Source organism: Protopterus annectens, chromosome 2.part0 (genome assembly GCF_019279795.1).
Source record: "Protopterus annectens isolate FY-2018-M chromosome 2.part0, PAN1.0, whole genome shotgun sequence".
NCBI classification, from domain to species: Eukaryota; Metazoa; Chordata; order Ceratodontiformes; family Protopteridae; genus Protopterus; species Protopterus annectens.
Window position 1 is genome coordinate 1,391,860,838 of NC_056728.1, and position 27,239 is coordinate 1,391,888,076.

The following is a 27,239-nucleotide window of genomic DNA, read 5'->3' on the forward strand; positions in this document are numbered from 1 at the left end:
CTTGGTTTTATTTGGGATTGCATGATCCATGCATTCCTGAAGGTGTTCATAGAATGTGTTTATAAAGGATTCTGCGGTCTGGGCCATATTTTCCACAGGCCCGGGGGCTTTGAAGGATTCCACCTCGGTTTTGAGGAGTGTGAAATTTGCTTTAGAGAAGTTTTTCACTGTGGTTTTCTGGGCAGGGGGTGGGGTCGGGATGTGAATATCCAGTGAGATTAGTTTATGGTCTGATCTTACCAGTGAGTGATACACTTCTGGTCTGTAGCATAGAGTCCCCATGTTGGTGATGATCAGGTCCAGTATGTTTTCCTCTTGTGGGAGTGGTAACAAGTTGTTCCATAGCATTTGAGTTTATAAATTCTAGGAACCTTTGGGCTAGGGTGTTGGAGCTAGAGTAATGCTCCCAGTCTATGTTTGGGTAGTTGAAGTCACCCAATATAATGGTGTTTGGAGAGACCTTCATATTTTCCAGTGTTCTCAGGAAGGCCGAGTGGGGTTCCTGGGTTTGGGAGGGTGGTCTGTAGCAGGCTATAAACTGGAAGGCAGTTTTACCCACTGTTAGTTGCACATGGATAGTCTCTGATGCTTCATGCTTTGCCACCAACCTGGAGGTGTGGATATCTTTGATGAACATCGATACTCCCTCCTTTTGTGGTTCGGTCCAAGTTTTGGGGCCAAAAGCATGGTATGAGGTATAACCTGGTAGTGCTGGGGTGCTTTCGAGCCCTGAACCAGGTTTCTGTTACTGCACAGATATCGATGTTCTCTATGCTAAGGAGAGTTTCGAGTGCATGCATCTTGAGGTTTAGACTTCTGGCGTTGAGTAGCATTACTCTTAGTTTCTTATCCCTTGTGATACCTATGGAGGTGGGTTTGTCTTTTGAGCCTTGCCTAAAAAAGGCACTATGGGGGTAGCAAGAGCCTTTGCCAATATCCAAAAGCCCAGGTTTGACAGGTGCAAGCCGTCCCTAGCGAAGCATCGTGGCTTGTCGAGCATATCATCCCAAGCTGACAGGCATTGGATCCCCTTTGAATGACACCAGTACTTAAGCCAATTGTTGAAATTGATCATCTTGTCTTCATATTGTGGCATCATTCTTGGTGAGGGTAAGATGCTACTCAAGGTCAGGGTCATACCGGCCTGGGCTACATGCTCAGAGAGTTCCTTTATGTCTCTTTTCATGTAGTCCAGGGAGGTACGTCTTAGGTCATTCACACCAGCATGGACAATGACTGAGTCATATTTGTACTTGCCTTGGAGTGACCTGAGTGCTTGTGTTATGTGGCGGATCCTAGCGCCCGACAGGCTGCTCACCGTGACCCTCTCCTTGTTCAGTCTGGTGAGCGGGACGCCAGTGTGCCTGATGATAGAGTCACCTATTACAAGTGTATCAGGTGTGTTGTTTAGTCTTAAGGGCTGTGACTGTTCGGCACACTGGCTTTGTGAGATATGTGTTGCACGTGTTTTGTTTTGGGGTAGCGGTTGCTTGGGTGTCTGCTTTGGATGTCTCTGCTGCTTAGGCAGATCTTTATTTAGAGCCTCCGAGTATGTTTTGTGTGATTATGTGTTTGGTTTGCTGTCATGGTAGGTCTATGTGAGACTAGAATTGTAGTGAGTGTGGTTTCCTTCTCCTCCTGACTGGTTATGCCAGTACTGAGTTGAGAGAGCTTAGCCTCCAGTTTGGCTATATGGTTGCATCTCTCACATGTGTTGGAATTTGTTGGGAGGAGGAGAGGGTTGTCTGTGTACATGAGGCAGTTGTAACATTGCCTCAAGATTCCCAGATTCACCAGCTGGACCGGAGAGAAGATTGACAACTGACCTTTGGACATGCTAGAATAATATTGGGAATTCCTTAATAATTGAAAACAAGGGCCAGTGGGGAGTGAGGGTGTAGTGCTTTTAATTTTTAGTGCTGACTTATATAATTGCTTTAGTGAGCAAGTGCCAGGTAACTTAAGTGCAATGTGTTACAGGTAACTTAAATGCAAAATGACAAACAGTAACTTTCTTTCAAGTGAAACAAGGAAATAAGTACAGTAAGCAATGCAGATATCACTAGTGATCCACAGAAGCGCTGAGAAGCTGCGTATTAGGTGGAATTAGCGTTCCAGGGAAATAACAAGCAAACAAACAACAAGCATATATACAAAGCTAGATTCAGCAGGCCTGGATCTAGTCTATGCTACAGCAAACAAGGTGTACCAATTTCAGTAAGATACAGTTCAGATATGAATGCACTATAAGCCTTTAACCAGAAATTCCCAGCTCAGAAGGGCAGAGTCCAGCCTCTTCTCCCACAAGAGTGCAGACCACGAACCTTCTTAATGTAAAATAACTGGCCTGAAGCCCAAGTGCTTAAACCAGAACTAATACACTTTAAGAATAACAGACACTGGGCTCTCAGTCAGCAGTTCCCAACTTAGAAGGATGAAAGCTACCTGTCCTGCCACCACAGTGCATGCCACAAACCTTCCTAATGTAAAACAACTGGTCTGAAGCCCAAGTGCTTAATCCAAAAGACTTAGAATGATAGCTACACTTTAATCAAGTTACTACCAAGCAGTAATAAATACAATTGAATACTTTAGAGAATACCTGGATTAGTGCTCAAGTTACACAAACAAAGCTAGATCCAGCAGGCCCGAATCCAGTCTATGCCACAGCAAACAAGGCACACCAACTTCAGTAAGAAGCAGATCAGATATGCATGTGCTATAATAGGTGATTTTGTTTTAATAGGAATATTCTAAAGAATAACAACTCTGTATCTGTCACAAGATCAAAAACTTTATGAGGAACAAATCAAAAATTCAAAAGTAAATTCACAGATGCTCCAACAGTCAAATATTTTATAAATGCAACATACAAAAACAGCATACTTATTTATGAATGCAGGTCTTCATTTACCTTACAAACAAATCTTATCCCAACAAATTCTGTTTAACATGATTTGCATGCTACAGTAGCATCAGACAGATTTCAGGCAATTTTACTAACGTCATATTAAGTAAAAGTACTAAACTATATGCCAAAAATTAGTTTATGAATACATACAAAATACTGAGTACACCACAACATTTTAACCCATAACATGGAAATTCTCACTGATACTGTCTACTGCTGAGTGAACAAATATTTCATTTCTTAAGTTTGACAGTTTTGATTAAATATATAAAGATCAAATAAAATAAATTCTACTTAAAGGACTCAGTGTATAGGGAAATTATTCTAAAATTCAAAACACAAAATACTATTGCTACAAAGGATTAAATATTTTAACAGCACATCTTAATATACTGGGTAGGGCTCACGAATGCCTGAAAGAGTGAAGCTCAGAGGACCACTGAGAAATGTGTTAGGACTATGAATCCTGCAGGAGTATAGCAGGGATGTAGGCCAATGACTGAATTATGCAGACGTTATGAATATCCAGACAAGTTTGTGTGTTATGACAGGGATGGCCATGTACAAAGCACGACAGGACAGAGGTGGACATATATTAACAATGGGTTGGTGCTGGCACAGAGAAAACAAAGTCTGGGCATACAGTGACCCTCCAACACACAATAATCGTATGTACTTCTTATAGCCCTAATATGCATTATCTCATGCTATCTAATGTTGGAAAGGTGATCTTTTCAGAAGGTAAGCTGCAACACCATCTTACAGTAGCATAGATAAGTGGTACTATGTGGTTATGTCACTTTCATAGTTTCATACAAATGCTATCTTCATATGGTTTTGTGCAATAAAAGCTGGCTATTAACTAAGAGAATGTCAAGTTGTAGCAGTAGCGGCAGTATGGTGTCTCAGAGGTCGACATATCTGCCTTGTAGCACTTGGACTTGGGGGTTCAATGTTGACCTTAGCCATCATCTGTATGGAGTTTTGCATGTTTTTCCCCATGTTTGCATGGGCTTTCCCCATGAACTCCAGTTTCTTCCCACTGCCCCAAAACACCCAACTTATTTGGAAACTCTAAATTGCCTATTTAGATTAATAGTATTTACCCTTAAACTTGTAGCCCTATTATTGAAAAGGGTGCAGAATAAGAAATTCACTTACCTTGTTAACAAATAACTGAAATACAATTAAAACAGCACAGTAACACAAATGTGACTTCTTGTAATGCATTTGTGACATTGTGGCTCTTCACTGATTAGTGACAATGAATGCCTTTTCAGAAAACATAATGACATGTACCTCATATCAGTACACATAGTATGAAACATCACAGTGAGGGGCTAGAGTACCATCATACAGTTGAATATGTATTATGTAAATCCCATCACAGAATGTGTGAAAACCTGCAGTGCTGTCCAGTATCACACATGTACAGCATGTGAGCCACAGATGTGTGCTGTTAGTGAGGCTTCTTACTGTACAAAGGGCACATGTAGTTGGGCACATTTCTCAGAAGGGTTCTTTATAAATACCAACAAAAGTCCTTACATCTGAGTATTAAGTTGTATATAGTGCTGCATGACAGTAAGAATGAATGTAGTACGTACTGTCAAGGGTTACTGATGTCTTCATGATGACAGTTAGGCCATACATGCATTATTGTAAGGGGCTATAGGTTGAAAGAGATTTATGCACATATGCACGTGGTCTGGTTTCCATTCAAACTTGTGGTCTTCCTGTGTCTGTGTGCTGCTTGTATTTTATTACACTGTTTAGTTTCAACTTGAACAGAGTAACCGGCAGCCCCCATCACGTCAGGAATTCTGAGAGGGAACATCATCTGTTATATGTCTAGCATCTCTATGTCCTGTAACACAACTGCCTGCTGATGTATGATGGTCAGCAGCAAGCATTGCATGTACCACTGAGGAAAGGCAGTGTCACTTCTAATGACAGCAACAGATTTTGCCTTGCAAAATAATGGCCTGGTAGATGTAATTAACAATGCTGATATCACCCCCACACCAAAACTAATTTGTCAAAGGAGAACTGTAAAACATTCAACTTTTATTGACATTCCATGGGCTTATTTTTATGCATCTGCTGCACATGAGACAAACTGTATATTTTCTGGGTATGACAGAGGTATAATTCACGTGCAGAACACAGTATGACTAACAAAGCACAGAAACAGTACTACTCGCTCCCTCAGGACTAACCCAAATTTCCTCCAGAATGATTTCTTGAGCTAACATTAAACCACTCATTTCTTTTTCAAAGAAACTAAGAACAGGGGTGAGTGTCTGGGCTATACTAATGACAGACACAGCAGCTCTGGACCCATATCTTAAAAATGATAAGTTTACATGAAAAAGGCAAGTTTTTATCTATTTATTGTTTGGTTTGTTTACAAATCAGAAAAATAAGCCATTATATTAAATAAAATCTAAGCAACTGACTCAAAGTACAGTTCATTTAATTTCTGATAACTTAGTATAGTTCCAACTACCTTTGGCTACAGGGTAAGAGACACTTGCAAAATATCATTTGCAGAAACCAAAATTAAGACCACTGGCACTGTGAGTTCCAGAGATGTATTATAATTACCATTACAGCAGCAAGCTTTCCTCTTGCACCTCAGACATTATTAGTGTCTTAATATAACTAGTGGTACAAGGTAACAGCTTGCTTTTTAAAGTATTAATTAAAATTTCACTCTAGACTGTCCTCTGTGATGACTTTAATTTAATTGCTATGTTTTTAAAGCACAGCAGTATATAATGGACATATGCAACCACTGCATTATGTGATAGCTGCATTCAGGGACAGATGGCCTGTGTGAAACAAACTGGCAGGCCATTACAGGGAACACATGGAACTAGAAAAAAAAACAATTCAACACTTATACAAAATGTATGACTGCAGACCCACAGATCAGTCATAGATTGCTTCTCTGTGTCCAGACTTCTGCTTATATACATCACAACTAACATTATGATGATCCAACTGCCATGCCTCTAGGCACTGTTTAAATACACTCAGGATTTCCTCACTTTATACTTTGCAAATGTGTTGCACGGATGTATGCTTAGTGTCAGTGTTAATATCTAATGCTAAAAATTATGTTACTAATCATAGTTAGCTGGTAGAACTGTCACAATGGCAAGGAATCATCTGTATCTTTATTATCTGACATTGTCACAGCAGTAAGGATGTGCAGATGTAACAGTCCTAAAACATATAATTATGGACAAAACATAATCATGTACAGTAACTATTAATTCACAGAGAAACTGACCTTGTTTTGGCTTACTAAAACGTGAATTAAACTCTCCTGTCCGAGAGTGAGAAGCAGAGTGAAAGCATATGCTGCTTATATTTCCATAGCAGTAATACTGGTTACAACCATTAATTCTGCCATCTCAGGATGCAACAAAAATACATCTTCAAGTACAATCATAATATAGGACAGGAAGACTCTATATTGCTAAAACTAAAAGCTAGCCAAGCAGAAATTATTTAATCATAAATATAGCATCAGACCGTTAATATTTTCACTGCACTAAACTGGCAGTGTTGTTTTAGAGTTTTTCACAAACATATATTTTTTTTCATATAGTGAGCTATACACCCTGTGACAGTTACCATTGTTTTTAAATGTATAATTGACACAAAACACAGGAATCTGCCTTATTCTATTCTCCTAGGTAATGCAGTATAAAGCCATGGAGATAAAGTGTGCCTTGTGCTGTGTCACGTAAAGACAGTCTCCCAGTTGCTGTCCTGGGTCATGTGATAATGCTTTGTGAATGTATTCTCTTGGATAATGCTCCAGGAAACTATATATATCATCAACCACTGTACCTACATTCTTCAAAGAGAGACTTCTGAATTAGATCCTAACCACTGAAATTACTTTTGCTGCCGCTGCTTTGCACCCACTAAAATTGACAACATCCATATTTGGGGAAAACATAGGTAACATTCCAGTGACCTTTGTGTCTTAGATGCCTAGATAAAGCCATATAATTGCTATGTAGTTTGCAGTTCTTCCCTTCATTCTAACCTGGGGTTTTTCTTCTAGCAAAATACAAATCTCAGACAAAATATGTATTACATCATACACCATCTTAGCTGAATTCCTATGTCAATTCCAAATGTGCAGCTCCACTTGGGGAGGGGGTGCAGAAGAAGAGGGGAATCAAAAGGAAATCATCCTGGGGACCACAGACTGGGTTTTAAGAAGCAGAAGGGATTCCCAATCAGTTTGGAAATAACAGACCTGGATGAAGCAGATGCGACTGCTGATGGAACCACTCAAGACAGGACATGTTAAGCCTCATCCATGAATCACAGATCAAACATATTAATTGTATGATTTAACTTTTGCAGTAGCACCACACCTCTCAATTTATTTGGTCAAGAATTCTAGACAAAGACAAAAATAATGGGGGTGGGAACAAATATCAGAAATATTGCTTTAACTTCTTAAGTGAATTGGAGCATTAAGTTTTACATCTACATGAATTTCTAACCAATAGTAAGTGTAAGAGACTCTACTGACTGATCTTAATGAATATAATCACCAGAAAATTAAAAACAATTTATGAGGATGGGAGAAAAATCTGAGGCAAACTCAGGGACATTCTGTGAAAACAGTGACAACTGACAGGTATAGATAGTACTCAAACGGGAATGCTTGGTCACAATATTCTATTCCGAGATTTGATTACATTTTTGGGGGTTCAGGATTTTAAATGATGAAGTTATGATTTTCTTTAATGCTATTATAATTATGAACAAGTCTCATCAGAAGATTAATGAAAAACATGAAAAAAGAAGTCTCAGCAGAAGACTCAGAATCTGTATGCTTGAGATAATTAAAACTACTTATCATTAAATACTTTTGCTAAAATTCTTCATTTTCAGACAGTTTAGTATGGTTTGACATTACCACATCCATTGCACAACAAAAGAAAAAAAGAAACCGCAGCCATAGTCTACATTTCATCTTCAAAATATAGAACGTTACACTACCTCTCATAAGATGAAACAAATGGCCATAATGTGGAACCTTTACTAACAACTACTAAGGAAGCTCACAGCTTATAAAAAGTTATTTTGCTGCCCAGTCTTCCATTGCTTATCATAAGGCACTAGGTTGCAAATTAATAGTTTCCTTTTACATTATTTCTTGGGGGGGGGGCAAGTTATCCAGCAGTTATACTATAAAAGCTGAGGAAGTGTGTTTTACCACATACCCAGTTCTTCAACCATTAGAAATTCTCAGGAAAAACATCACAAGTTGCAAGTCCAAGGCCCCCGTTGAGCAAGCCAAGCAACAACCCCTACAACCTAAGAAAAACGCAGTCAACCAGCCAACATCAAGCAATCAAGCAATTCAGGTATGAAAAGGCTTGTAGCATCATAAATACAATGACATTTATGATATTAACATGCAGAAGAGTTATAGAAACTATAGCCAATGTCAACCTTCCATCTTTAAAATGTGGAATACTACACTATCTTGTATAATACGGAATGGGTGTGTAAAATGTGACACATTTATTAACAACTAGGAAGAAAGCTTACACCATTGTTAAAATGTGACTTCATAATTACAAAAAGTTCTTTGATACCCGGTCTCTCTTTGCTTGACAGAAACGTTACTTGGTTTAAACATAACATTTTCCTTTTACATGATTTATATGGCAAAAAAGTTATACAGCAGTTGTAATATAGTATGTTTTACTGCACACTCAACTCTTCAGACATTAGAGACATTATTATTATTACTTCATTCTGCTCACTGCATTGCTAATACTTTGATCTCTGACTCACATGCCCACGTGCGCACACACACACACACACACACACACACACACACACACACACACACACACACACACACATCCATCAATTATAACCTATTATATGACTGTACACCAGATATTTGCTTGAAATCAAGTAAATGAATAAATTCATAAATAATGGCCCACAAATATATCTCAGCTTGCTGATGTCAGAACAATATATTGCAACTCTTCTCTGCCTCTCAACTTTTTAGCTCAAGAATGAAACAAAATCAGGAATATATGTTCTCTTGTATACTTAGAAAGTTGCTAGAATAACAAGCTTTGCTTTAGCATGCATTTTCTGAATGTTACAAAGTCTAAAACTCACGTCGGTCATTATTTAGCTACCACATTTTGCAACAACTTGCTACAAAAATACACATTTTCCAAAGAACAAACCAAAATACCTCGTTACTTACTTGCTCAATAATTCTGGACAAAGTCAAAGATAATGGAGTACAGAAAGGGGATCAAAATTTATATATTTTATGTTTATGAAACAGGTAAACTCACTGGGCAAATTTTCCTTTTCAGGGTTGATCCAGAAACACTACCCGGTTAATTGAGTTGGTCAAAGTCATACAGCAGGCAAATGTAACTTTGACTACAGGAAGTTCATTAACATAAGTGCCAGATGTCTCCAAATCACTTAGAACATTAACAGAACAGATAAGTGTTGCATGGACATGCATATTCTGAGCATTGAAAACAATGAAATAGTAATGACTATCAGTACTGACTGACTGTACTCCTCAGTGATTTACCAGAAAAAAAGATGTTAACAAGGGGCAGGGCATTAATATGAGGCAAAATTAGAGATGTTCTGCAAAGTTAGAGACAGATAAGAAGTAGAGTACTTTAATTCACTTAAAAAGATAACTGAACTTAGGTCTTGCATCTACAAGCATTTTATGAACAAAAAGAACTAAGAAACTCTAAGTGACATTATTGACTGACTGTAACCCCTGGTTTTTCCCTCCCCTGCAAATATGAAGTCATTGAAGTGAGTAACAACTAAAAGACCAAACACCCACTTTTTTCCATTCTAAATATACTAGTTTGATAAAAGCAAACACACAGTTAAATAAGTAAACAAACAAAATAAACACATTTTCCCATTGGAATTATGCTACTCCCCTACAAATGTGAAGTTAGCCAAATGGGAACTGAACCATCTCTTGTGCTAATTTATGTTCTCTCATTCTAATAATGCATTTCTCCCTCATGAATGTAAGTTGACCAAGTGGGAACTGAATTAAAAGACACAGCACAAATGTAGCAAAGACAAGCACTTGAACATACTTCTCTCTTTCTAAACATCAGCTGAGCAAGCAGAAACTAAAAGACTGTGCATATGCTTTCTAAAAGTGCTGAGTGAATCAGAGATTGGCCTTACAAAAAGAGACCTTCTACTATTCCAGGGACAGGGACACTCACTGGGGCACACTGTTTCACAGGGTGGCATATGCATCTGTGTGCCCTGGTGTAGTGCCACCCCTGGCACCCTTGTGGCATGTATCTTCTGTTAGATGAAGTACATATGCCTGAGTTATTTGTTTATAGTTTGTTTGTTTGTTAACTGAGCTGCTGAGCTAATTCCAGTTAACACTTTTCAGCCATGACCAAGGAAGATAAACACTGTCAAGATTCAGGTAATGAGGGTGTGGCCAAGGATGAACACAGGATAGCAGCAGATTTCTTCAGCTCCACCAATTTCATTACACTGATAGGAATTAATTACTTAAAAAATAATTTTTGAAGTAATTTTCTTTCTAAATATGTTTGTTTTATATAGTTCTTGAACTATATCTAAAAAAGAAAGGAAATTTTAACAATATTCCTGTCAGAAATCACTTTGGAAATTTTCCTGTCAGTTTATCAGTCTGAAATGAGTTCTAGTAAGACAAATTCTCAAGACTCCAGCATCAAGAAAGAACTTCAGTCTCTGATAACTATAATCCAGCAACTTACTGCTAAGATGGATAAAATGGATACTAAAATTGATACCTTCATAGAAAAAACTACAAAACAAATAGACTTGTTACATATAGACCTGCAACAACAGAAGATCCAGATGACAGGCATAGAAGAAGCTGTGAATGACATGGAAAATAGAATACAAGAAGAGGAAATCAACATTGAATTTCTGCTGAAACAAAATACACATTTACAAACAAAGCTGGATGACCTGGAAAATAGATCTAGGCGCAATAATATTAGGATTTTTGGACTGCCAGAAAATATTGAAGGTAACAATATTACTTCTTTTTTAACAACATGGCTCCCTAAAACTTTAGACTTACCAGAAGCATTCTCTTTTGGTATCGAAGAGCACATAGATCTATAGCTAATACTAACTCTAACAAAACTATCCTAGATCAGTTATAGTTAGATTTCTATCATCTTTTGATAAAGAGATGGTTCTTAAATCTGCTTGGGCTAAAGCTCCTGTTAAGATTAATGAGACAACTGTGCGTTTTGACAATGATTATTCTTCCTTGGTAATAGCTAAAAGAAAAGTTTTTCTGCCACTAATAAGGGAGCTTAAAAAAGCACAGTTTAAAACATACCTTCTGTTTCCTGCCAAGCTAAAAATCTTCCTTCCTGATGGTCCTAAAATTTTTGATGACTTAGACTCTGCTTTACTGTTTATCAAAAAAATAAGATTTTGGATAAAATAGAGGAAATGGAATGGGCTAGTCCTTCATTAAAGAGACTGGCAACTGAAACGTCGTGGAAGACTTCAGAGAAGAAGAAGAGACTAAAAACAAATGATTTGTTCTATGTTTTTTCTTTTTTTTCTCATCATTTTACTTCATTATTAATCTTTTTAAATATAGTTCCTGCATTTCCAGAAAGCCACAAATATTCTGAAAAGATTTAATCAAAGTTATTCTCTGTGTGCAAAGAAATGTTTTGTTTCATAACCAGTCAAAATATCTGAGGAACTAATAACAAGCTATTATTCAATTTGTTTCTCTTTCTGAAAAAAAGTAAGGTCAGTAATTTGATACATTTTTTTTCTTTTTTTTCTCCTTTTCTTCTTTTCTTTGTTTAAACAATGACATTCTATTTAGATTATGTAGTGGGTAAAGGGTGGGAGAGGGCAGGTAGAGAAGAGTAATGAAAATATGATAAATGGAATAATAACATATTTATTCCTTGTAAAAAGTTTATATGTTCTTCAAATGCTATTCCTAATTATACTTTCTTGATTATACTGCTTATGCTTATTTGTAAATAATCTGTCATGCTTTAACTAATAATAATTAGAACTAAATAATAGTAAATAATATGTTTTATTTTTAACTCTATTAATATAAACAGTAAGTAATATTCCATTGTATATACTTCTTATAGCTTTCTCTTACATTTTTTTTATTTCTGCTTTACACTCTTTTATTTTCTACTCTCTTTTCTTTTCTTTATTCTTTCTCTTTATTTTTTTCATATTAATATATAGAAATGCTTTTGATCATATAGACACAGTAAATAATAAGATTTGCATAAAAATTGAGTTGGGACAAAAATATTGAGTTTTATTACTTATTAATAACTTTGGGCTTAATTTCACTTACATAGAGGCTGTAATAACCTGTAAAATACATCACGAAGGTTTTGTCATGTTTAGATGCATTTACACTGCTAAATGAATGTTTGTCACTAGTTTTTAACAAGTTTCCCACCAAAATGTTAAGGGAGACAATCTGGGAGGTGGGCTACCTCATGAACAGTGTCCTTGAGTTGTTTCAAAAGCTTCAACTCTCAGAATTCTCACAGAGAAGCTGAAAGCAGTCAATTTGACCTTTGACCCAGATATCACACTGACACATTGCAGATTCAGGAAGAACACTCTACCAGGAAGTAGAACTGATGCAAATGCGACTATATGAAGGAAAATGAACTCTTTAACATCTAAATGTGAGTTATTTTATATAATTACTTAAATATCTATGTTATAATTCATCAAATATGTCAGTTATAATGATTTTAAATGATGCAGTTTCTTGTAGTAAGTAAATGTCTTATTTTAGAAGGCATAGAAAATGAAACATTTATTCAAGTGTTTTTGAAAATCTACTTGACTGCAGCATACTAATCTGTGTTAGAAACTTATGTTCCAAACATATACATTACTATAACTCATTTAATTCATCTGATTGACAAGCATAAACAACTTTATAACTCTATTCTGGAAGAAATTGTCATGTGATATATTTTAAAGCAGTAGTATAGACATACAAAATACAGATGGCTTTTTTTACAATAATGCAAGTGTTTATGAGAATTTGCATAACTATGCAGTATGATTTATAACAATTTCTATAAATATAATATTTTATTCTATTGACAATAATGAGTATGAGTAAAATGGTCATATACAAGCAATTCAAGTTTTTTTTTGGAAGCTGTTGACTGCATTTACATGACAGAAAATAGATGCATCTTAATATATGTAATGTCTGAACCATATTAGCCAAAGGTTTTGATTTAAATGAATGTTAGAACTTATTTTTACATACTTTGAATAAATTAATATGTAAATATGCCTTCCTTTTTTTTTCTCTCTTTCTCTCTCTCTCTCCCTCTTTCACGTCTTTTATTTCTCTCTCTCCTCTTGGTTCCTAATATCAAGATTATTTGAATGCTATTTGAATACAAGTGTATTATATTACATAGATGTATATAGTAGTATGAATAGTTTTAAAAAAAAAAAGTTTATTTTAGTTTATATGATGCTGTTTTATCAAATGTGTAGTCTTGTCTTGCTAGATAATTGAATTGAAAGCTGTTAATTTAAGTTAAATATAACCAGTATTAAATTGATAAGGTGGTAGCTGAGGTACTGCTGCTTAGGGTAGGGGGTTAACTTGACTGGTAAATACTACTCTAAGTTGGAGTTTTTAACTCCAGGCTGGATGCAAGGTTTAATCCTTACATTATTTTCACTTGTTCATTGTTATATGTATATAGTTTTGACATCCACAATATATTTTGTACACTCATTGTCACTACAAACAAAATTGAATCCTATACAAAATCCCATAAGAGATTCAATAAATACAGCTATATTTAAAGGTACACCTAAAGGAGGAGATGTAACATTACTTATGTTGTTATTTGTTATTTTGATCATAAGATTCTTAAGTTTTAAAAATGCCAAATGACATCTTTAAAAGGAATTTCTTTAAACATTAATGGATTGAATGAATATGGTTACAATACAAATTAATGGGAAGACTTACACTTTAATTAATGTATATTGGATACCTGGAATTGGTATTAATACAGTGAAACATCATCTTGATAAGATCATATCATTCTCTATAGGAGATATTATTTTAGCTGGTGACTTTAATTGTATACTACATGAAAGTGATACTACCACTATAGGAAAAAGAAGAATTACATCTAATGCAAAACATTTAAATGATTTTGCTAATTCTTATCATTTGAATGATATTAATAATCAGTTAGATTCAAAATCATTACCATACACCTTTTTTTCTAACAGATACAAAACTTATTCAAAAATAGATAGGGTCTTTATTTCTAACCAGATGGTAACAGATTTAATTAATTCCAAAATCATTTCATGTCCTATATCTGATCATAATTCAATTGTTTTTGAATTCATGATAAAAATACTCATAATGTTCAGATCAAAAGGATACCAGCATACTTAACTCAACTAAAAGACTATAAAGAATATATACTTTCAGAAGTAAAACATTTTTAGACATAAATAATACTCCTGAAGTCTCCATTGTCTATGTTTGGGATGCCTTAAAATCATATCTATATGGACAAAGTATCAGATGGTATATAATAAAAGGAAATCTTGGGATAAGGAATTGTTAGATATTCAAAGTAAATTAGACTCTTATAAACATAATAATAAAGAAAATATTATGGACAAGAAAGTTATTGAAGAAATAAACAAACTAAATGAGAAATACAAAGAAATTTTAACTCATAAAGTTAAAATAACTTTAGAGAAATACAAGTTTTGTCTTATTCAATAAGCCCCAAATACTTACATAGACTTAAAAATAAAACAAAAGGTTGAATAAACAAAACCATATCAAAGAAATCTTTTCTCTAAGGAAAAGTAGAATGTTTCTAGTATACCAGAAATACTAGATGAATTTAGAAATCACTTTCACAAAATTAACCATAATAACATTAACATGGAACCTAAAGATAAAATAAAGGAGTTTATAACCACAAACATGAATAAAAAGCTTAATAAACAACAGATTAAACTATTGGACAAAAGTATTTCATATACAGAGGTTATTACACAAATAAATAAGCTTAAATCAAACAAAGCACCGGGTAATGATGGTATTATACCAGAGATATATAAAATCCTTTCTAAAAGTACATATTCATTAATACATAAGGTTTTTATTTTGGCCCAAACTGAGTTAATAAACCCCCATCTTGGCAATATACATTTATTACGCCAATTTTAAAACCTAATAAAGATCCAACTAGATGTACTTCATATTGGCCCATCTCATTACTTAATGTTGATTATAAAATGTTTATGAGTATTTTTGCTGATAGATTGAAGACAATCATCCGCGGCATTATAGATATAGATCAGACAGGCTTCATTGTAAATAGAAATACTTTTGATAATATAAGAAGAACTTTAACATTAATAGATTATGCAAATAGGAAAAGAAAGATTTAACACTTATTAGTCTTGATATAAGTTCAGCATTTGATTCAGTAAGTTGGGACTATCTGTTTACCTTACTGAAGTGCACAAACTTCTCAGATGCATTTGTAAATCTAATTGAGCATTTATACAAAGGAACATTGGCTTATATTAAGGTAGGAACATATGTTTCACAAAAAAACCCATTTTTAAAGGTACAAAACAAGGATGTCCACTTTCTCCACTATTATTCACTTTAGTAATGGAGCCTTGGGCTAATTTGATCAGAAACAGTACTGACATAGAAGGTTTTGAAATAGATGAAAATACAACATCCAAAATTCATCTTTTTGCAGATGATGTTCTAATTACATCAGCAGGATCTAATTCTTCTATGCAGTCTCTATTTGATAAAATGATGAATTTTAAAAGTATTTCTGGTTTAATATTCAATGAAGAAAAACTAAAATACTACCTATATATACAAAAAAATATTCTCATTAGTGATTTTACTAAATATGTACCTAATTCAGGTCAGATAACTTATTTAGGTATAATACTATCTAAAGATATTAAATCTATTATATATAATAATTATAATACCTGTTTTCTTAATATACAAAATCTTTTAATACCTGGAATAATATGTTTTTACTATGGAGGAGAGACTTACAATTATTAAAATGATAATATTCCCCAAGATTTTATACTTAATACAATCAATAATACTTCCACCTACAAAAATAATTATCAAGAAACTGAATACACTAATGTTAAATTTCCTATGGGCACCTAATAGACCTAGGATTGCATTAAAGAAACATACTAATAGCTGGTCTCAAGGGGGTATTTCTTTTCCAGACTTTAATTTATATACTATCTCTTCTATTGTAAAAGTTATTACTTTATTAACAGATCAGTCATATGTCGCAAAATGGAAAGATTATTGGGAGCTAATTAGTATGCACTTCATGAAAATCTCTTTAACACATAAAAATATGATTGTAAATAATTCCATGTTATGGTTACTAAAGGAATTTTGTACTTCACCTATTACACCTAAACATATGGTTTGTTACCCATTAAATATTATTAGCTATTGTAACTTTATATTCATGCACCCTAAGTATTGGGAATGGAATTTTATTATATTCCCTATAATGTATACTCAGGGTATGCTTTTGTCATCTACTTCTGAAGGAACTCATTTAGCTACAGATAATGATCTAAAGTACTGGTATCAGTTGATATCTGATAATAAAGTTAAAAATCTAGATTTCTTAAAACAAGAATTTGATCTAAGAGAAACTTGCTGGTTAGAGGTTCAGACCTTTAGACAACATCTCATTAATAAAATAGATCTAATGTCTATAACAGTTAAAGAATCTATTCCAACACTGATTGATTACTTGATATTAAATTTACAACATAAAGTTTCTGATAAAGGTAAACTTTCATACATACATAAAATTATCAGACAAGAAACTTTTTACAGTGTAGATACATACTGGAATTATTTCACTTCTATTAATGGGGACCCACCAAATCAACAAGATAAACACTATATATTGGAATCTGCCTATAGAACTATGTCTTCCATTGTCTGGAGACTTTATACATGGAAATTTTACATAGATCTTTTATACACCTTTGATGATGAATAAAATAAATAATAAAGATAATCTATGTAAGAGATGTAATGTAGAAATTAATGCTGACTGGGCTCATATGTTTTATGACTGTATAAAATTGAAAGAATACTGGAAGTCAATTAATGAATTTTTGCAGGCTCTTTTACAGATAATTTCATTATTTCTAAATCTCTTATATTATTCAACACACCTGTACCTCAAAGTGCTAAAAGGTTAAGCTTCCCTTGTTGTGGTCTATTCTAGCAGTGGCTAGGAAAATAATAACCAGAAATTGGATTTCAGATACACCTCCTTGTTCAATGAATTTAAAAATGTTATGAATATAGTGTGCCATATGGAAATAAACACAATTAGGTCAAGAACAACTAGAAAAACATCTTATTATATTGTATGGGATAATTTACAAAATTTGTTAAAAAAATCCTAATTTCAATAGCATGGTATTTTAGTTTAATTAATTGATCTGATTGTAGTGGATGTCTTTGTAAATACTTTAGTTGTTTTGTTGAATGTTATAATCATATCTATTTTTAATTACTTGTATAAAATTGTTATGATATTTCTCTTGTATGTTAAAACAATAAACCTGTTTTGAAAAAAAAGATTCAGGTAATGAGTATGTATACAAAGGAACACAAACTGCATAATCAAAATATAGTCAAACTAAATACAGTTATATATAATTTCATCTTAAAGACTCAGACACCTGGATTTAGAACAGGTATACCATGAGAAGTGGCCACTACCTGTGCTAGAGAAGGGAGCCAGGCATGATGTAAGGAGTGAAGGTGCATCACTGTGTTGAGTGGGGAAGAGGGAAAGGACAAATGAAAGGAAAGGGCAGAATGAAGAGTGTTTAGACAGGAAAAGTAAGTTAGAGTAAGTGAATTTGTATGAGGAGAGTAAGCAAATAAAGATAGCCAAAATAGGAGTAGGGTAGAAATAGTGGAAATAGTGGGAAAATAATGTATATGTGAATGTGTAAAACAGTAACTGTGTGTATATGATGGGTACTTGACTCAGTTTTCTAGTACTGGGGGAAATCCTACTGCAGCCATCATCAGCATGCAACAGCAGATTAAGGATTAGTAGGTCTCGTAAATGAATCAGTGTACACAGAAAGGAATAATGGATCCAAAAATGGACTTTTTGTACTCCAGGACTGTTTTGCTTTGGAGCAGAGCAATTGTTTGCATGTACGGAATGATTACTGGGTTGACTGGAGAACAACTTACAAGCATCATTATTAAGATAATATGATCAGCAGCTTGAAATACCTGAATAAGGACTGAGTGAGTAACCAAATCAAATGTGTTGGGCTGGTCAGTAAAGATAACCATCTTACTATAATTCTTAAGTCTTCATAAGAAGACATCTTAGGCATGTACCTGCTGTTAATTTGCAAGCACCTTACCGGAGACTATTATACGAACAGACTATGGTAAATACAAAAATGACGCCTTAAGAAGAGAATCAGATGACTTATTTTTAAAAACTCTTTGGTCACCATGGAGAAGACTATCACCTGACACCGCTGCCTCTCCTTGATCCTGGATACCAGAACTCACTCCTGACACCCCCTGGACCAAATCTGAAGCCCACCCATTGCCTGAGAGAAGACTGAAACATCCCAATGCAGCATCACAGGTGCAGTCATAATATTATTTTTACTTATATGCCCTAGTCATTTCCCTACCCCAGTGCTTGACATGTAATAATTTAAGGCCATTATGATAAAAAACATCTGCAAGTGAGCACCTCTGGTAATTGTAAGCATGGGATACATACTCCAATATGCTGTAAATGTAAGATGATCTCACTGTCAAATAAACTTCTACAGTTGAATTTCACTACAGTTGTAAAAGCACAAAAGGAGAAATGCCTTCAGTTAAAACCAAGCTCAATTGCACTCCAGTTGTAAAAACGCAAAAGAAGAAATACTTTCAGTATGTATGGCAATTTCTAAGAATCAAATTAAACTGCTGACATATCTTGTTTTCCCTCACTTCTGCGTAAGTGTTTTCTGTACTGTAGGGTTGAATCTGCAGAAGGGCTCCACCACCTCCACCCATAGGCCTTATACTGATTTACTTTAAGGTAAATTAACATTTTAGAATATTTTATTTTAGCAGTGCAAAATTTCCTCAGAGAAAGCAAATAAAGCCCATAACAAAATACTTAAATGCTGTTACTTACCTCAAGTAGAAAGAGTTCAAAGACTTCATCTTTGCAGCCCTGAACATTCTACCTCATTGATTGTTTCTGGTGGAAAACCATCTGTGTGAGGGAGTAACTAAATTCCACTGAAGTACCTGATTGGTTGAGCCTACTCCATTCACTCTCACTACACTCTGGCTCACTCTGCTCCACTATGCTCCACTACCCTACCCCCAATTCCCACCGAACCCCACATCATCTACACTTAACTAAGCTAATCTCCACTCACCACATTACCACCCATCATAAAACAGGTTACAATTTTATCCTTATACCTCTCCTTCACACATCAACCAATTACTTCCCACTTTTCTTCTTCCAGTCATCTGGATTTCATCAATATTGTAACTCAACAACTCCTCCCACATCACTCACAACCCGTCAAACCCTATCCAGCCCTCTATCACTTTCCTGTTTACATTTTTACTCACTGTACACTTGCATAATAATCAGCATGCTATTCAAGGTTCTACAATTCAGTTCCCTCCTCTTTCTAGCACATATAACCAACCTCTCAACATCAGTCTTGTGCCCAATGCTCAGTCCATTGCTCTCAATAGAAATTACTCTCATATTTCATTCCATATAGCCAACAACCTTTGCAACCCACCTCATATCCATCTTTTCAAATAAGCATATATAAAAATAACTCAACCCACAAAATGTTCACAAAGAACAAACATGAAACCAAGTGGCACTGTATATTCCAATCATTTCTACCAAGTCTGCAACTATGTGGTAACATTTACCCCAACCCACATCAAACCACTACAGTTTCTTCCATAATGGCCCACAGAACCATTAATATTGTAACACCTCACTCCTGCAACTCAGGTAAAACACATCTAAAATTTAATAACATTAACCTTAGAAACATCTGTAATAAAGTAACTGAACTGCATGCTTTCATATTATCCAATATTAAGGTCTTGCAAACCTGAACCAAGTAAGAGAAGAGCACCCACCCCCTGAGTTCTGAACTTCTGTGAATCCTCTCCAGCAACTGTGCTAGTAAACCAAAGCAAAGTCCCAGGCTCCAATATTAAGGTCTTACAAACCTGAACCAAGTAAGAGAAGAGCACCCACCCCCTGAGTTCTGAACTTCTGTGAATCCTCTCCAGCAACTGTGCTAGTAAACCAAAGCAAAGTCCCAGGCTCCAATATTAAGGTCTTACAAACCTGAACCAAGTAAGAGAAGAGCACTCACCCCCTGAGTTTTGAACTTCTGTGAATCCTCTCCAGCAACTGTGCTAGTAAACCAAAGCAAAGTCCCAGGCTCCAACATTAAGGTCTTACAAACCTGAACCAAGTAAGAGAAGAGCACCCACCCCTTGAGTTCTGAACTTTTGTGAATCCTCTCCAGCAACTGTGCTAGTAAACCAAAGCAAAGTATGTGTTAACTATATAGAAAATACCCAGTCCTCCTAGTATACTAGTGTTTTTTTTTAGCTATTGCGCCTGGTCAGCTGAAACACATCTCTGCGTACCCAACCCCTTCACCTCAAGCTCTCTACTTGTCCTCCTAGCTCCCTTCCTATCTGCCCACCCATGCTCTCTGTTAGTTCCTTATCTCTCCACCAAAGTCACTACTGGTTTAGCCCATATATTCTTACTACTTTCTATACCTTCTCCTCTCACAATCTACTTCAGCCACACAGACTCTCACTCACCCAACCCTGACCCAAGAGCTCCCCTCCCCCTCTAGCACCTCACTTATCTTCCTAGCCTTGTTCACAGTGTAGTATACATTTTCTTTCTCCCTAGTCTTGCTTCCAGATTCTTGTTTGTTAAACCCTCCTTTATAGCCTAGTGCAAAATAAAATAAAGTAAAAGGACTTAATCCATAAGAGAAATAATAAGTCTGTCCTGCTGAAAAGCCTCTTACTGATTTTTTTCTATCACCGTGCCTCTTCCAGGATGGTGCTAATCCGCTCAGTTCACCCTTGCTAGCACTCGGGCTCACTTCGCTCCCCTACCCTACCCCCATTCCCACCCACCCCTAGATCACTCAAACTTATATAGTCAAACACCACACCCACTAGCAAGTCACACCTTCCCAATTATCCTATTATACCCCACCAATCAAGTACAACATAAACTATAACCACCAAACCCATAATAACACACCCAAGGATATCACCTAGTACACACACACTAGTATAATCCCTAAATAAATGCTACCCTCACCATATCTAACATGTACAGCTTAAAAAGAACCTTTCTACTAAAAATACTACTTTACCCATCAACTATATCCTTCCTACTTCTGCTCTCCATTCTTTCTTCCTACCACACCCAACTACATATCGCTATACCACCCCCATGGCAAACTGAACCCATAGCTAACCCCACACTACTAGAAAACTTTCTTATAACAACACCTAACACTACCTCCTTTCAAACCCCATCCATCTTTTACAACAAGTTATCAGTAAAAACAAACCCTCACACCTCACACAAGCTATCTAAACTTCTTGACAGACTAGCCAAACTCTATCTAAACCTACTGCAAAAACTCTCCTGCTATGGAGACATACACCCAAACCCTGGGCCAATCCCAGTTGAAAAAGCTGAAATACAGATAACAAATCCCCCCTACTGCAAATCCAAATCATCTCTTCTCTTTCTAAATGCAAACGTAAGAAGCACACTGAACAAAATTCATGATCTGCATGCCTTAGCCTTGTATAAACCTGACATAGTGGTGCTAAGAAAAACATGGCTCAAACTTGATCACCACAACAATGAGATTATAGCCCCAGGTTATGATATCATACATAGAGACAGAATAGGGAAAAAGGGTGGAGGTGTAGCAATACTATTTCAAAATCACCTCACCCTAGAACTAGTTGATTATAATACCCACAAAATCAATGAGATAGAACTTATCCTTGCCAAATTTAAACTAAACACCAAGAAACAAATTATCATTGCAGGTGCATACCTCCCACCAGGTAATAACATTCCTATAATGGAAAACCTGTTAAATTGGTTCTCAAACTCCCTCCCTTATGAAACCATACTACTAGGTGACTTTAACATAGACTGGGTCAACTGCTCCAACCACTATCCCTCAGATCACATCAACCTCCATGGGTTCACCCAAATAATAACTACCCCCACTAGGACTGACAAAACATCCAAACGTCAATCCATTTTGGATTGGATTCTGGTATCTCACCCCTCTCTTGTACAACAATCAGGCTGTCTCCCTGACAGTCTAAGTGAATATCAACCCACCTACCTAATCAGGAATATAACCCACCATCTCCCCAACCTACCTATCCTCAGAGTAATAAGTAACAAAAGAAACTTCATAGCCAATGACTTTAATAAGGCTCTACATTGCTGCAATTGGTCCTCCTCAAGCAGCTACCTCTTGACAAAGCTGTACAGTATTTTAACTCAGACTTCCTACAAATTCTAGACTATCATGCACCCTCCAGAACTATTAGGCCAAAAACCTGCCATGCCCCATGGCTTACCAAAGATACAAAAGATACAATGAAAAAAAGGGACAAAATCTGGAGAGCATCTCAAAAAGATAAAAATGCTACTTAAAAAGAAAAGTACATAGAACTACATAATAAAGCCAAGAGACTAATTAAATGTAACAAAACCAACTACTATAAAAACTTACAGGATAAATATACTCATAACCCGCAAAAATTCTGGGCCTCCTTAAACAGATTACTTCACCCTGGGAAAGCATCCACTCCAACCCTTGTGTTGCCAAACGACCAAGACAATATCCCCTAGTCAATTTAATAAATTCTTTACAGAAACAGTACAAAACCTAGCTAGTACCCCAAAAAACTATGGCTCCCCAATACAGTCATCCACTACAATCAACAGTAATGCAAACAACACCTCCTCTAGCTTTTCCCTGCAACCAGTGTCCACTAAAAAGATTTCAAACCTCCTTAAAAAGCTAAAACCAATCACACTAACAGCTGATAAACTTCCTGCAGATTTCCTTCAAATATCAGCAGAGGCCATATCATATCCACTGTCAATTCTCATAAATAGGTCAATTTCAGAACTCAAAGTACCTACCTTATGGAAAACATCCCACATTGTTCCTCTACACAAAGGAGACAACTGCTTAGAGCTGACCAACTATTGCCCAATAGCCATACTATCACCCTTATCAAAAATTTTAGAAAGAGTTGTTCATGTGCAACTAATGCAGTCCTTCCAACAAATCAAACTACTATTCAATTCCCAACATGACTTTAGACCCTCCCATAGTACCACCACCACTTTTCTATCTTTCACCAACACAGTTAACCACTACAGAAACAAAGGTCTTTTTGTATCATCTATTTTCCTGGACTTATCAAAAGCCTTTGACATGGTTAATCACAATATGCTCCTCAATACTCTAGCTAGTCTAAACGTATGCTCCTCCACTATACTATGGTTCAACAGCTACTTATCAGAATGCCAATAAGCAGTCCTCTGGCAAGAAAAGCTGTCCTCCCTCTTACCAATATCCATAGGAGTCCCTCAAGGATCAATCCTTGGCCCACTGTTGTTTTCTCTTTTCACTAATGACATCTCTTCTTCATTGCTCACTGCCTCAGTAGTACAGTATGCTGAAGACACCACCATAATATGTGCAACCCACAACATTATGGAACTACATACCCTTACCCAAAATAACTTTACTCTAGCTAAAACTTGCTTTTCTAACATAAAACTACTTAATCCCAAGAAAACAAAACTAATCTTATTTACCCCTGGCAGATCACCTACCTTAAATTATAGCCTCATCATAAACTCCAAAGATAATATTCAACTCTCAACAACTAACCACATAAAACTACTAGGAGTAGAGATTGATAATCACCTGAGATTTGATATCCACATAGCACAAACCATCAAAAAGGTGAACAAAAAATTAGGACTCCTCTATAGAAACCAACAGTTCATGACTAAACAGACCAAAGCCACTATTGCAAGACCCCAGCTCCTTTCCATCCTTCTTTATGCCTCCCCTATCCTAACTAATCTTCACCTTACTGAACTTCACAAACTGGAATCATGTTACAACACGATTGCCAAGTTTGCTACAGACACACGTATAGGTCACATCACTGTCATTCCCTAATGCAACTCAAGTGACTGGAGCTTCCAAAGCTACTACGACTTAATCACGTCTCAGTAGCACATATGCTCTACTACTACCCTGAGAAAACACCTGCATTCTAGCAACTAATTCAGCCCTACACCACCACTAGAGCCCTAAGATCTAGCAGTCAAAACCTCATTCATGTAATTAGACATAAATACGAAGCAGGAAAGTCTCTTTGCCTGCACAATAGCCCAAAACTAAAACTCACTCCCAAGCCATATAACTGCCACTACTCTTAGTACCCAATTCAAATACCTCCTGAAATCCCACTATTCAAACAATTGGCTTTGCTCTTGCTACTCTCCAGGGCAAACAATAACTATGCACAGTTGTAACTATTCTCCTACTCTCTAACACTTTCCTTACATAGTCTTCCTAATATGCTTACACCTACCTCCAAACTCAGCATCTGAACAATAGGGTAAAACATACCAACACTTGTATACTATTACATCTGTACCTGATAAAGGATACAATCTCTATCTGAAAAAGGTATATACCTTATTAAATATCTTCATCTTCTCATCTTGGTCTTATCACAATACCTATACTTTTTGATGTGTGGGTGTGAGTATATATATATATCTATACAAATGTGAATGTATAAACGTATATGTGAGTGAGAATGTATATGAGAAAAAAATAATTTTAGTCATCTACTAATTGTTTGTTTTACTAGATGCATTACATGCTCTGTAACTTTTCATTTTTGTACTACTTTGATATATTGTAACACCTAAACATGCCATTAAGAACGCTTAGAAATGTATAAATGCTAAGTGTAACATGGAGATTTTCTCCCCGGGCCTCCACTGAAAATGGACCTGTGTCCAGTCGGACCCTCCTGGTTAACAAATGTAAAATAAAATAAATAATAATAATAAATAAAAATATGTCATTACAAACCGGACATCCTTGCTATCACAGAAATGTTGCTAAAACCTAAAATGAAAATCAATGAAATCCTCCCAGGATATAGTATTTTCGAGCAGACCATATATCCAAAAAAGCAGGTGATGTAACTATTACATATCCCTTTATCAAAAAAAGAATACCTCATTCAATAATGCAGAGATTCTTAATGGATTACTCAAGCTAACCTCTTACATAACCATATGCATCATAGCCTTATACATTCCCCCTGGCAAGAATATCAGCACAACAGAACAGAGGACAAACTATCTTGGGCATCTACCAATATACCCAAAGAAACCATCATCCTTGGGGATCTTGACATAGACTAGGCTCCAACTGTATCTGATAACCCCACTACTGGTATTAACCTGTATAAATTCTCTCAGTTCATAAATACACCAGCAATATATAACAAGCCCTCTTCTAAGGCCTATCCTCTTGATTGGATTCTGTCAACTAAACCCAGTAATATCTATAACTATGGCACACTGTCTGGCAACCTAAGTAACCAACTGCTCAGTTTTGCTAACAGGCTTCTAGGCAATCCAGTATAATGTCATGCATACAAGAATGTGTGTAACCTATCCAATTTTAATGTAGAGAATTTCATCTCCACACTCAAGCAATACAATTGGAATATGTTAAAAAATCTTCCTCTAGATGAAGCCACCCGAGAATTTAACAAAACCTTTACCAATATACTGAATGAATGTGCTCCCATCAAGAGAAATATATCTATACTTAATCCTGCAACATGGCTTTCTAAAAACAGTAGGCAACTAATGATGTTTAGAGATGAAGCCTGGAAAGCATGGCACACCAACAATTCCCAGAAAAAAACTTTTACACTACAGACATATAAGAAATAAAGCCAAACACAGTATAAGGTGTGACAGCCTCTCTTTATCCCAGGCCAGTAATGAAGGAGCCTCAATCCTCACAGCTGACGCTGTTGAGAAATGGTCACTAAAAATAGGAATGGATTTACACAATATTTCAAATGCAGCGTTCTGCATCAAGCACAATGTCCTCCAAGAGCACACAGGGAACACATTCCTGACCTGGGACTGGACTCTGTCTCTCCAGATCCCAAACAAGACTCACTTTGGAGCACTGTGTCCCAGTTCCAAGTAGCTGACACACCCACACCTGGGTATTTGATTTTCACACACACACACACACACACACACACACACACACTCCTGGGAAAGGCTGGTACAAATTTACTAACTGTATCCCTTCTGCCCAGACCATAAGGTAACCATGCTGCCACCAGTCAATCACTCTTAGGCTCTTGCAAGGGTATCCAATTATACTGAGTAAAATCAATACAAACAAAAATGGTAGAGTGTAACCAAAACAGCCCGGCTTTTCAGAGTGGGCAAGGTGTCACTAAAATAAGCAGAAGTACTCACAAGATGTTAAAAGTATTCTCTAAAAACATCCACAATGAAAGGTATAAAATATTTAATAATAAATAAAAAAATAAAAAACATGAGAATACTAAATATCTAAGTACAATAAACACAAGAGTTTCAGCACAGGAAAATAAAAATAACACAGTTGGACAGATTCAAACAGATGCAGAAAAACAATACTTAACTAACCTCACTGTATTTCCTGACTGTCTAAAGAATAACTATTTCTTAGCTAACTTAATTAATACAGCAATTCAAGATTAGATACTGAGATGCTTACTTCCACAAGGCAAGGGGATGAGCTTCCAACAAAAAAATGAACTCAACTAACTGAACTGAACTGACTGACATAGATTTTTATATCAGGCTCCAAAGATAACAAAACAAAACAAGCTGCTGTGAGAGTTCAATCCTCTCAGTGCTGGTTATAGAATAATGAACAAAAGAACGATAACTAATGAACA

General features: G+C 35.8%; 1 protein-coding gene across 1 annotated transcript in view; it reads right to left on the reverse strand.

Moving 5' to 3' along the window:
- Positions 1–27,239, reverse strand: part of GAREM2 (GRB2 associated regulator of MAPK1 subtype 2) — a 1,175,250-nt gene that overhangs the window by 560,591 nt on the left and 587,420 nt on the right. The gene's annotated exons all lie outside the window — the stretch shown is intronic.